The 12,298-nt window shown below is 41.6% G+C and overlaps 1 protein-coding gene across 1 annotated transcript in view; it reads right to left on the reverse strand.

Annotated features, from left to right (window-relative positions):
- MPP7 (membrane protein, palmitoylated 7) overlaps nucleotides 1–12,298 on the reverse strand; it is a 149,655-nt gene that overhangs the window by 137,040 nt on the left and 317 nt on the right. The window lies entirely within an intron of this gene.

The following is a 12,298-nucleotide window of genomic DNA, read 5'->3' on the forward strand; positions in this document are numbered from 1 at the left end:
ATGCTGCCCTCTACAGACTCCACCCCCCAAACCTCCAGGTATTTCCCTCCTTAGAGCTGGCAACCCTACATTCCCCTCAGTGCCTGTTGGTAGGCATCTAAGCTTGGTCCTGTCACCTACTTTGGCCTTTGGGAGAAAACACATTGGGGCCAGTCCTGATAGGGTTGCCAACTCCAGATGGGAAATTCCTGGAGATTTGAGGGATGGAGCCTGAAGAGGGTGAGGTTTGAGGAGGGGTGGGACCTCAGACAGGTACACTGCCATAGACTCCACCCTCCAAACCAGTCAGTCTCACATAGGGAACCATTGTTGCCAATCTCCAGGTGAGGGCTGGAGAGCACTCAGAATTACAACTGCTCTGCAGAAGGGAGGGCAGAAGTCAGCTGAAGTCAAAGGGGCAGATAATGGTAGGTTGATGGTTAGCTGGGAAGGAGATGGGGTTGCCCCTCCACCCTCCAAACCAGCCATTTTGTCCTGGGTAACAATTGCTGCCAATCTCCAGGTGAGGGCTACAGATCACTCACAATTACAACTGCTCTTCAGGTAGCAGAGATCAGTTCCTCTGGAGAAAACAGTGGACTCTGTCATTATACCCTGCTGAGGTCACCACAGCAAATTGACACTGTTTGCCCAAAGCCAGAGCAGTGCCCCAGAGCCAACTCCAGGCTGGCAAATTCCTGGGGATTTGAAGGGTGGAGCCTGGAGAGGGTGGGGTTTGTGCAGAGGTGGGACCTCAGACAGGAAGAATGCCATAGACTCCACCCTCCAAACCCGCCATTTCGTCCTAGGTAACAATTGTTGCCAATCTCCAGGTGAGGGCTGGAGATCACTCAAAATTACAACTGCTTTTCAGGTAGCAGAGATCAGTTCCTCTGGAGAAAATGGTGGATTCTGTCATTATACCCTGCTGAGGTCGCCACAGCAAATTCACACTGTGTGCCCAAAGCACTCTCCCAGAGCCTCTTTCTAGATCTCGTTGTATTTATTTCCACAACGGGCCTTATTCCTAGTACTACATTATATTTCAAAGTGAGATGAGAAAAATAAGAGAGACGACGCTGACCTTTGATGGACACAGGGTCTCCAAACCCAACACCAAGATTTTAAAAAAACAACAGCACTAACAATTGAAACAGAAACCTAAAATGAAAGTATGCTTAAGATTAACTTTCGTGGAAGCCTATGTTAATGGATATGAAAATGAGAAATGGTATTTTCAGATACCTGTTCTTACCCAATTTGTGCAGTTTGCACACATAACTACAGTTATCTAATTGGCACGTGCACATTTCCTTAATCAAAGCAAACAAAGACATTAGTTGCTATAGATTTTCCAGGCTGTACAGCCATGGTCTTAGCATTGTAGTACCTGACGTTTTGCCAGCAGCTGTGACTGGCATCCTCAGAGGTATAACACAGAAAGATGGGGTACTCTTTGTGTCAATGACACAATAACACTCTGTCACTGACAGAGAGTACTCCATCTTTCTGTGTTATACCTCTGAGGATGCCAGTCACAGCTACTGGCGAAATGTCAGGTACTACAGTGCCAAGACCATGGACATACAGCCCGGAAAATATACAACAACTAATAAACTCCAGCCGTGAAAGCCTTTGAGAACATATCAAACAAAGACACTTTTGTCAGATTTTTAATTTTTTTATTATAAATCAACCACACAGAGAAATAAAAAACCAATAATGGTGGCTATATAAAGTTTCCAAATATCTAAAAATATGTCCACGTACAATTGTCACCTTACAGCCCAGAAAATATAGAACAACTAATAAACTCCAGCCGTGAAAGCCTTTGAGAACATATCAAACAAAGACACTTTTGTCAGATTTTTAATTTTTTTATTATAAATCAACCACACAGAGAAATAAAAAACCAATAATGGTGGCTATATAAAGTTTCCAAATATCTAAAAATATGTCCACGTACAATTGTCACCTATATGCAATATGTTCAAATGTTAATAAGGTTGTAAGGTCCTCAATCCATTGGATTACTGGAGGTGGGCATTCATTTTTCTAGTACTATAGTATAAGCCTTAAACAAAATTAAGGCCGTGGTTAATTATCAATAAGGTACTGGTTATTAATAATGCATACAGGACTGTGGTCCTTTCCACTTTCCCATACCTACCTCCTCCCTGATGATATAACCTGTGCCCCCCACAACATCTAGATGTGGGTGGATGGACACCGAGAATTGGTATAGGGATAAAATGGGCGTCTGCCATGGAAAAAGCATATATAATACAAAATACAGTGAGACACATAGTGAAATTGAAACCAGCAAAACAACTGCATATAAAAAAATAGTTTTTACCTAACCAAAGATGATTAAACTACTCAAACTATTCTATGAAGAGTATATATCCTCTTCTAATTGGAGTGTTTTAACATCTATACCTTCAAAATGATTTGCTGTGTGAACTTGTATCTGGCTGTGGACCTCAATAAATTCCAAAGCTATTCATATACCAACGATATCAAAATTAAAATCCTCAAAACATAGGGCAAAAAAACAAAAGTTCCCACAGCCAATCAAAGGCTCATAAGTCACTCAGGTGCCTTCAGTTTTCCGAAACAGAAGTCACCATTCCAAGTTAAAACTAGACAACTGAGCCACAACACTGATATCCAAAGACGGAGGTCCTGACAAAGTCCTCCTACGGGCACGCTAGCAATGTTGTTCTATGTTTCGCCTGGTAAGGCTTTTTCAAGTAGGAACCACTTTCTCAAAACGGGATATCACTGAAACAAAAACTCAGGCATATTCTTCCAAAATGCCTATTCAAGGCTTTCTTCTGGTTTGTAACTGCTAGGTATATTATGAATTCTGTGTATGATATAAAATTAATCTTCATAGAATAGTCTGAGTAGTTTAATCATCTTTGGTTAGGTAAAAACAAAAATTTTTTACACACAGTCATTTTCATGGAAAAAGCATAAGCAGAAATCCCACCCTCTTTTTAACTATAACTGTAGGGAGACTATTACTTAGTAGTAGTTCACATGCCTTGACTGTAAAAAATCCCATGCAGCCCGTTCGCGGGGAGGGCAGGGTAAAAATGCAAATAAATAAATAAATAACTTTTATATGCCAAGAAGTGCTCTTTAAATAGCTTTAGGAGCCCCTAACTAGATTGCTGCTGTTCTCTGTATCAGTCTGTGCTTTATTCAATTGTCCAGATGTTGTTATACGCAGTTGCAAATTATTCATAGTTGAATGGTTTTGTTTTAACTTTTGTGCTTTGAATTTCATTGATGCCCTGAAGACTTAGACTAGCCGAAAACATATATTTTTATATTAGTGTATGCTTGCTTCCTTATATCTCCAGCTTTAAAGAACATCTCAGGTAAGAGAACTGGGACAGATTTCTACCTGAGACTATGAAGAACCAGTTCCTGTCAGAGCAAAGAGTAATGAGCAAGATAGGCCAAGGGTCCAAGCTTAAAATGTTCATCCAGACACAAGTGCACCAGTCAGGCGCAAGTAGTAAGGCTGAAGAAAGCATTATGACAAAGCATGACTACTTCAGACACCCTAAATCAACGATACAAGGAATAATAAAGCAGCTTTAGAATGATGATTGATTTGATGCTGAAAACACTAATTATTCCCCACATTTCTTCCACAGAGTTCCCAAGAGGCTTCCTATCAAAGTACTGACCAGCTCCACACTTGCTTTGTTGCAACAAAGTTGCTATATCTCATGCCCTACAACCATACCCTGGAGCCTGCCCTAGATGCACTTTGCAGGGGGGGGGGGGGGGGGAATAAGACAATACATTTCATATAAATTAATGCCTGACAGTGAAAATAAAGTATTAGTTTATCGAGGCTGACAGGACACACCCTTAGAAAGAAATCAAGTGTATTAATCAGGGAAGACCACATTTAGTTTTCTGTAATCTTTTCTAAATAAGCTCCCTGAATGGCTAGAACTACATTCATCATACAGTAACACACACACACACATATATATAATAAAAGTGGAATGGCATCAAACAAGAACACTCTGTCTTGAACATTACCTTTGGGACTCAGTAACGTATCCAGCTTATAGTATGCAACATGCTCAATAAAATGCAGATTTCTAGCCACCAAATGAGACAGGGCAAAAAACCATCCAATACACAACCAGTGAATGTAAGACAAAAAAAGAAATCCCACTGCCCGCAGCATAAACCATATGCAAACAAGGAGAGGACTGGAGTACAGGGAGGGGAGACAAGTGTTACACAATATTTGACATGAGCAACAGTCAAGGTCATATTATGGTGGGCAGAACAATACAATTGTATTACTTCACCTGGATGGGGCAATTCAGGGGGACAATATTTACTAACATTATCCCTTGCTATCAAGAGCATCTCTCATGTAGGCAGATCATATACATTGAATTTGCTACTACAGGAATACGTGCCTTCCCACCACAACACTGTTGCAAAGATGTCAAATGCACAGAAAAGTGGCTGGAATTTCACCTCCAAACATACACATTACAGTGTGGAAAATGCAACAGAACAGCTACAAATAAGAGTTTCTGCTAAATAAATCTCCTCAGCTGCTTTTCTTCACTACTCATAAGTAACAAGATGTATTTTTTAATCTAAATAAAATTTCTTAAAACTGAAACCATGATCCTCTGTTAAAATGTCATGTCATGAACAGAGTACTTTTCTACATAAAGAATGAACTATAGAAGGCTGGAAAATGCTGGATTTGAGCATATGACAAAAGTCATATATGATTATAGCAAGTCCTTATGATTGTAAGCGTGAACATTTTCTTTTCATTTCAAAGAGAAACACTGTTCAGTAATTATCAGCCCTTCATTCTGGAATGCACTGAGTACTTAGTCCTCAGCCAAATAACCTTTCTTGGTATTCTTGCATGTTGAGGGAGTGCCAAGCAGAAATTTCCCAATTGTCCAACTTGTCCCTAAGCAGATAATTCTGCAGTACACTACATGTGTGCATGCCCAAGTTTATAAATAAATAGCATAAAGACAACTAACATTAACTCTTATTGAAACCAATTACTATGCACACTTGCTTCTGTTCAACGTATATTAATTAAAATATGGAAGTATGACTGTTTTTAATCATTTTGATTCAAATTATTCACCCTGGTTGACATTCTGAATAGCCTTATACAAGCGCAATTAAAATATCATAGCAAACCATGTGTGATGTGAGAAGGTACCAAAGGGACATGATGGACTCAGGGCCCCTTGAGGAATTTGATCAATTGGTATCTCCCACCCCCACTCACTGGCTAGAACAAACTCAGCAACGATAAGCAGCTGTAATAGAGTCAGTGTTCTTACCCAGCACAAAGTGTCCAGCTACTAGGAAATCCTTTAGAAACAGAGGTCCCCTGGTAGAACCTTATTCCGAGCAAGGAGGACCAACATGCCTCACCTTCCTCAGGAACTTTTACCCTTTCACACTGAGCAAGTGACTCACAGCAGCTGTGTGTGAATTCACACTCAATACAGACTAGCCTGTGGCTATGTCCTTGGTGCCTGCTATCACTGTAAGACAGCTATAGTCTTTTGGCCTCTCTAGCCAGGCATCTGTTATGCTCTGTGCCATTTCCAGATCTCCCACATTTTATATTGGGCAATCCAGAGCCCCACCCACTGGGTCACAAGCGCCTACGGAGCTACCAGTTTCCTGCTTTTTGGAAGGACATACCGCTAGCATGCATGGACAGAGAGCAAAGGTGCCACACCTTCTGCTTCTTTTTGCACACAGTCTGAAAAAAGTAGCAGGATAGTGACACAAGGTTACTCAGATGATTTCTGTTTAGAACAAGAAGATTTAAAGACTATGGCTTCTGTCACATGGCCCTGGTGCTACACAACTGGTGTTATCTAACTCCCTTTCACATGCTCAGTGAGGCTTACAAGGTTAAAACTGGGTCCTCCTGGGTCTGGAAAGGTTGAAGACAACTGCTTTAGAATGTAGTGAGAAATGTGCAGGATTAAACCAAGGAAAAAAATAGGAGAGAACGTTGATAGTTGGCATTTTACTTTACATGCAAGCAAGACATCAAGGTGAACAGAAAATTAAGCAAATGATAGGTTGAAGACATTTCCTGTTGAAGACTGTAAACTCATGTACATATGAATAGGAGAAATCTTTTGTTTTAGCTGGGGAGTTTTAAAAAACTCAGATCAGAACAGCAGTATCTGTGCTTGTGTATATCATAAAACAAATAAAAATGTAATGTGCTAGGATGTATAAATTTTATCATGGTGCTATCAGCACAAACACTCCCCTTGAGACTGGGGGGACAGAGCAGCTGGGCAAATTAGTATCTCCCAGGTGAGGCAAGGCATTGTGATTGCCATAGTAAATGCACTACCTTGGCCATTTCCAAGGGAAGGACTAGACATCTCATGAAGAAGCCTTCCCTCTGCAGGACATCTGGGATACCAACTGAAGCCACCCAAGATTCTACAGTTCTATTGTGACTACTATGTTTCAGCCTGGAGAGAAGAACTTTTCCTTGAAATCAAGAAGCCTCATGTTTAGGCCGGGAGTGAGAGATTATGAATGCAAGCTTGGGAAAGTTAGACCCATGGATGTTCCACAGTGGATACTGCTGCTACCAGTTGGTGCATGTGAGGAGATCCCTTTGGGGAGCATCAATGCTCTGGTGGCTGCATTGCAAGGTTCTGTCCATCTTTTGAGCCGCATGAAGCCTGCCCAAAGCCAGCATCTGATGCTCCTTCCTCAGCCTCTCTAGCTGGATGGATGGTGCTCTGGCCTTTTTTTGGTTCATGGTGGAGATTGGATGGTGACATAACTATAGCTAGACAATGTGGCACTCCCAAAACATGGACTACTATTTCTCTTCACATACAGGACTGCACATGCATAGAGAGATTTCGGCAAGAGTTTTTTAAAATGTTCCTGCCATTCTGCTCAATTTCTAAAGCCTTCTGTTGACGAATAAGGATGAGGGGAGTCCCCTGAGATTTATATAAAATGGGAGGGGGGGACAATACTGAGGATTACGGTGGATGTTGCTAGGCTGTGTATATCCTAGACTATGTTTTCTTTACTTTAAAGAATTGGTGGATGGTTTAAATGTGGTTACAAGATCATATTAGGTCCAGTTAACATCATCAGGTGGGTGAATAACCTAGCTCCTAATGTTTTGGGCTGGTTCCTAGAGCCAAAGAAAATTTGTCAAGGCCCAATTTATATTAATGTGAAATTAAATAAGGAAAAACTTCCAAATAATTAAGAGAAGCCTAGAAAGGTACAGCAAAGAACCACTCCTGAAGCCAAGAAGATATAAATGTTATTTTAATAAGACAACCACAGCTAAATCTTTTTAAATAAAAAAGATAATGTATAGTTGCTATACATAAATTGGGGAGATCACTATTTATAAGCTTTGCTACAACCTGCCTGGCACAGGTATTAATGAAATGAGCATTTTGCATAGGTTAAGTAACTGATGCTTATTTTAAGAACTTTTAAAAACACCTCACATTCGTGGTGACCTAAATAATTAAGCTATCAGTCCCATAGGCTTAGCTATGCAGTGTAAAGTCACAGAATAGTTTAATCACAACCATGATTTCTTATAATTAAATTTCCTTTTGACTATTCCCAATAGCTTCTAACTTTTGAGATGGCTTAGTAAGCTGCCTAACTTTAGCTTTTCTCATCCTACTTCAACGACATGTTTAAAAAGTATAGCTCTTGTGCAATGCCCCCCAAGTCATATTCTCCCATTACTGTATGTTATTTCCAGTTTAATTTGATACTTTTTTAATTTGTGAACAAACCGGGGCTATATAAAATGAAGGTGGAAACTTCATTGCATAGAGCAGATATCAATAGTTATCAGTGGTGCACACATTTTATGTTATAAATTAAAATAAACTTGCCTGTGACACCAAGAGACTTTACTGACAAAGGTTTCCAAAGATATATCTATGCATTAGCTGAAACTTATTACGGCTGTCAGAGAAAGAAATTGTAGTTCATTAATCATAATGAGTTTTAACTGGTCAGTTAAGCCTATACAGATTGGCAAATCAATAAAATAACAAGAGTTCCAAAGGAAACAGCATACTATCTTTGTTTTTAGATGATGCATGAATACATATCACAGCAAGTACCATCAAAGAAATATTACCACTGGTGCAAGAAGGGAAATTAACTCTTCTAAAAACAGGCCTGTCACCCATGGAGTCATAAATAGTTACAAGGAGAAGAACAATGGCAGAGCACATGCCTTGCATACAGAAAGTTCTTTCAGTACTTTCAGTCTTCAGAAAAACATCTTTCTCTGCCCAAGACCCTGAAGAGCTACCTCCAGTGAGAACTGTCAATACTAAACTATGGCTGCGGTCACACGGAGCATTAGCCACGCTACAGAGACGGAAGATAGGTGGATTTTCTGGGCGCGATCACAGAGCCACATCTGGGAAGCGTAGAGCTCCCGTGGCAAACCTGAGGCTTCCCGCCGAAGATGCGGGGTAAAAAACTAGTACCTCCGAGGTACTAGTTTCCGGAAACCGCGGGGCAACGGCGGGCGCCTGATCGCGTTTCCGGTGGTAGGTTGTGGCATCCGGCGCCCGCCCATGTTCTGTCGATAAAAGGTTGTTTTTTTAAAGTCTCCACGGGATGCGCACAAGCACCCAACGTCGCATGCACACACTTTGTTTAAAAACAAACACAGCCCCCTCCTCTTTTCCATACCCCCCCACTTCTGGCTCGGCCTGCTCGAGAGGAACTGTGACGACCCCTTAACTGGGGAGGTCTGGTTTTACTTTAAAATGTTCTTTCTGTTTTGTTTTACTCTGTATATCCGGCTGCCACCAGGAAATTTTAAGGCTTTCCAAACCTTTATAATATAATATTTTTTCTACTGGGTAGGTAGGTCGGGTCTTTAGGCTTTCAAGGGACTATGTGTTCCTCAGGATGTATTTATTTCAGAGCTGGTATACTTGAATGAAATAGGATTTATTTAAATAAAGCATAAATACGAGGGTAGAACCATGTAACTAGTAAAGTAGGTATAACACACAGTTTGCTCCCTACTGACAGGGATTTTTCATAGGTAACTTTGTAACACTTTTCCTTCAAGTCCATATAATCTTTACTGTTTCCTAGACTCTCAGCTTTCAGCTTATAACTCCTATAACACAGAACTGAATGTCTCTCCTTTCACACACAAATATTTAACTCAGAACTCTTATATCATACAAGACTGCTTCACTCTTTTCATACACAGGACCAACTTATCCCACACAGGGATGTGTCTCCTTCTTTCAGAGACAGAACTTAACTGACTTAACAACTGTCTTTTTCAACTGTCCCCACTCTAACTGTCACTCTTGACAGACATAAATATCATCCACACAGTATCACTTCCAAAACCCCTCCCCCTTTCTGCCAATCACCAATCACACCACTTGCCTGTTTCAACCACTCTAGACTATCTCTCATCGCCATGCAACCAAACTTTTAAAGACACACACAGTTAAACATGAAATAATTACAGGAACTCTCTGCACTGGGCGGCAGAAGGGGAGGGGCAGGGGGGTGGCGGGAGGGCGGCCCGGCTGAAGCTCCTCCTGGAGGGGACCAGACGGAGGACACAGTTTGCATTCCTCTGAAGCCCTGGAAGGGGTTAATCCCGTGGAGCCTTTTGCTAGGGAGGCCGCTTCTTTGCCACGCCGCAGGACTGTCCTGTGATCAGCACCTCCCCCCTAACCACGGGACCTCGACGGGACGTCTGATCGCGCAGCCGTGCGTTATTTTGCTCCGGGGCAAACAGCCACGCTCCTCCCCGCCCACATTTTCCTGCCCGTGTGACCAGGGCCTATGCAGAGCAGCAGATTCAACTTTATATAAGGCATTTTCATACATGAAAGTCAATTAACTTTCTAAACAAAAATTCTGTGCACCTTGTTTTAATACTAATACTATTATTAATAACTAATCTAAAATCAGATGCAGTCCCACCTTAGTCTTCACACATTTGAAAGGTCCCATGTTCTTGGGAGCAACATATCACTTCACCATTCCACCTGCAGCCAACAGGAGATAAATCTGCTCCAACTAATAACTCATGAAAGAAAACCTGCCCTCTGTTCTGTCAGTATTATTCCTCTCTCTGAATCACATGCCTATCCCTTTGTTTTCCTTAAGGCTGCAAGATCCAGTTGCTCTCACGCAGCCAACACCGAAGAAGTGTGCATGCACACGAAAGCTTATACCTAGAATTAAACTTCGCTGGTCTTAAAGATGCCACTGGACTCAAATTTTGTTCTGCCAACACTTACAGTTACACTTCTGTTCCCAGTTTTCACTGTGCCATATATACCTGCATTCCAGCCAGAGTTGCTTGCCAACTGGAACTGGAATCACCATGAGACAAATGTTAACTTCATCAATACTGTGAAAACATACAAGTTAAGATTCCCATTCTGAATGGTTACACTGCATATTAAGCAGACAAAATATGATCAGAGTACAGCAGCCAATATTCTTTCATGCAAGGGACACTTGCAGCTCAAACCCCAAAACTCAAGAACTCATATCGAAACACCTGACTAATTACCTGCATCAGAGTTATCAAGGACATTTTCTGATTTCAGAAGCATGAGAGTACACAAGTCACAATTATCCCTTAAGACACCTTTTTCTTTCCCCCTGCAACATGGGAATAATACTGGCCAGCGTCGCAAGGTTTAATGACAGCATATGTGAAACAGATTGAATACACATTTTTCTTAAGTATTAACACTATTTTTCCTTATAAGAACTAATTAGATGAAAATGTGATTCTGAGTACATGAAGAATGTAGGTTACCAAGTGAGATACCACAGCACATCCCTACATATTTGAAATTAGTCAATAGACCCTTCTAAGTAAATTTGAACCCCATTTCCTCTTATTTTACAGAAAGTACACAGTATACCATGTACAAGTTACACCAGCAAACAAGACGCATAGGCGTAATCTTCGTGGGGGCAGCAGGGCTTCAGCCCCCGCCGAAATTTTCAGGAAGGTGCTCAGCCTCCCCCGGGAGCCACCCTTGCTCCTAGCAAAGCAATGCCTCTGGCCCAGCCCCAGCCCCCCCCCCCGGGAAATTGGAAAGTCTATACCCTTGCGACTGGGGGAAGCAGATCTCCTATCCACATACACCTTTTCCAATTCCCCATCTCTTCTTCCATACCTCTTCATAAAATCTTAAAGGGGAAGGAAAACTGGGAAAGCGAGAGCTTAAGTCTGAAGCTAAATCAAACTGGAGGCCAGTGCCATCTTAAAGTCTAACACAATTTATTTCAGTGTAAAGTTCTGCAAGTCAGAGTCTGCTTCATCAGATGCATGGAGTGTCCATCTAAAGCAGTTTAAACGGGATGGATGCTCTATCTGACTGAGGTCTGACTCACAAACACTTACGCTTTAAAAAAATTGTTTGTCTTTAGTTGCTGCTGGACTTCTGTTTTACTTTGTTGCAACAGACTAACAGGTTTACCCAGATGCAATCTTTAATCTGTTCCCATAATCTACTTCTCACCTGGGGCTATTTTACAGATACCATTTTAGTGTTCATTTTTACAGCATATTTGTACCATAATAGTTTTATGGCTGTTCCTTCAATTATTTCATTGTACTTGTTTTTACTTTGGGAGCTGCCTGGAGTAAGCCTCTAGAGAGGCAGCATATCAATTTTCTAAATAAACAAAGATTAAGAGGTTCTGGGGTTCAGAGAGAAATGCAAAGAAAAATTTAAATTGGGGTAGGAGGAACTCCCTCCCCCCAAAGAAAGTGCTGCAAACCACTTCAAGAACTACTAATGCTCAAAAAGCATCATATAAATGTAAGTACATGAGACACATAAAATCACCTATGCCCATGAGAACTCTTCACACTAGGGTTGCAAACTCCAGGCTGAGAAATTCCTGGAGATTTGGGGGTGACGCCTGGGGAACACAGGGTTTGGTGGGAAAGGGCCTCAGCAGGGTATAATGCCATAGAGCACATCCTCCCAAGCAGTCATTTTCTCTAGGGGAACTGATCTCTGTCGCCTGGGGATCCGTCGTAATTCCAGGAGCTCTCCAGGCCCCAACTGGAGGATGGCAACCCTACGTCCCAGAAGTTGCTATAAGAAGGAGGAAGGACAGCACCGCTCACCCCCATTTCCCTGATCCCAGGGGAGGGGAAAGAGAAAGCTTCTACGTTAATTCCACGCAGGAGAAACGACAAGGAATCTTGGTTGGTTGGTGGGTGGGTGGGTGG

The sequence above is a fragment of the Gekko japonicus genome, unplaced genomic scaffold, assembly GCF_001447785.1.
Source record: "Gekko japonicus isolate JY-2015 unplaced genomic scaffold, Gekko_japonicus_V1.1 scaffold725, whole genome shotgun sequence".
Classification (NCBI taxonomy): Eukaryota; Metazoa; Chordata; class Lepidosauria; order Squamata; family Gekkonidae; genus Gekko; species Gekko japonicus.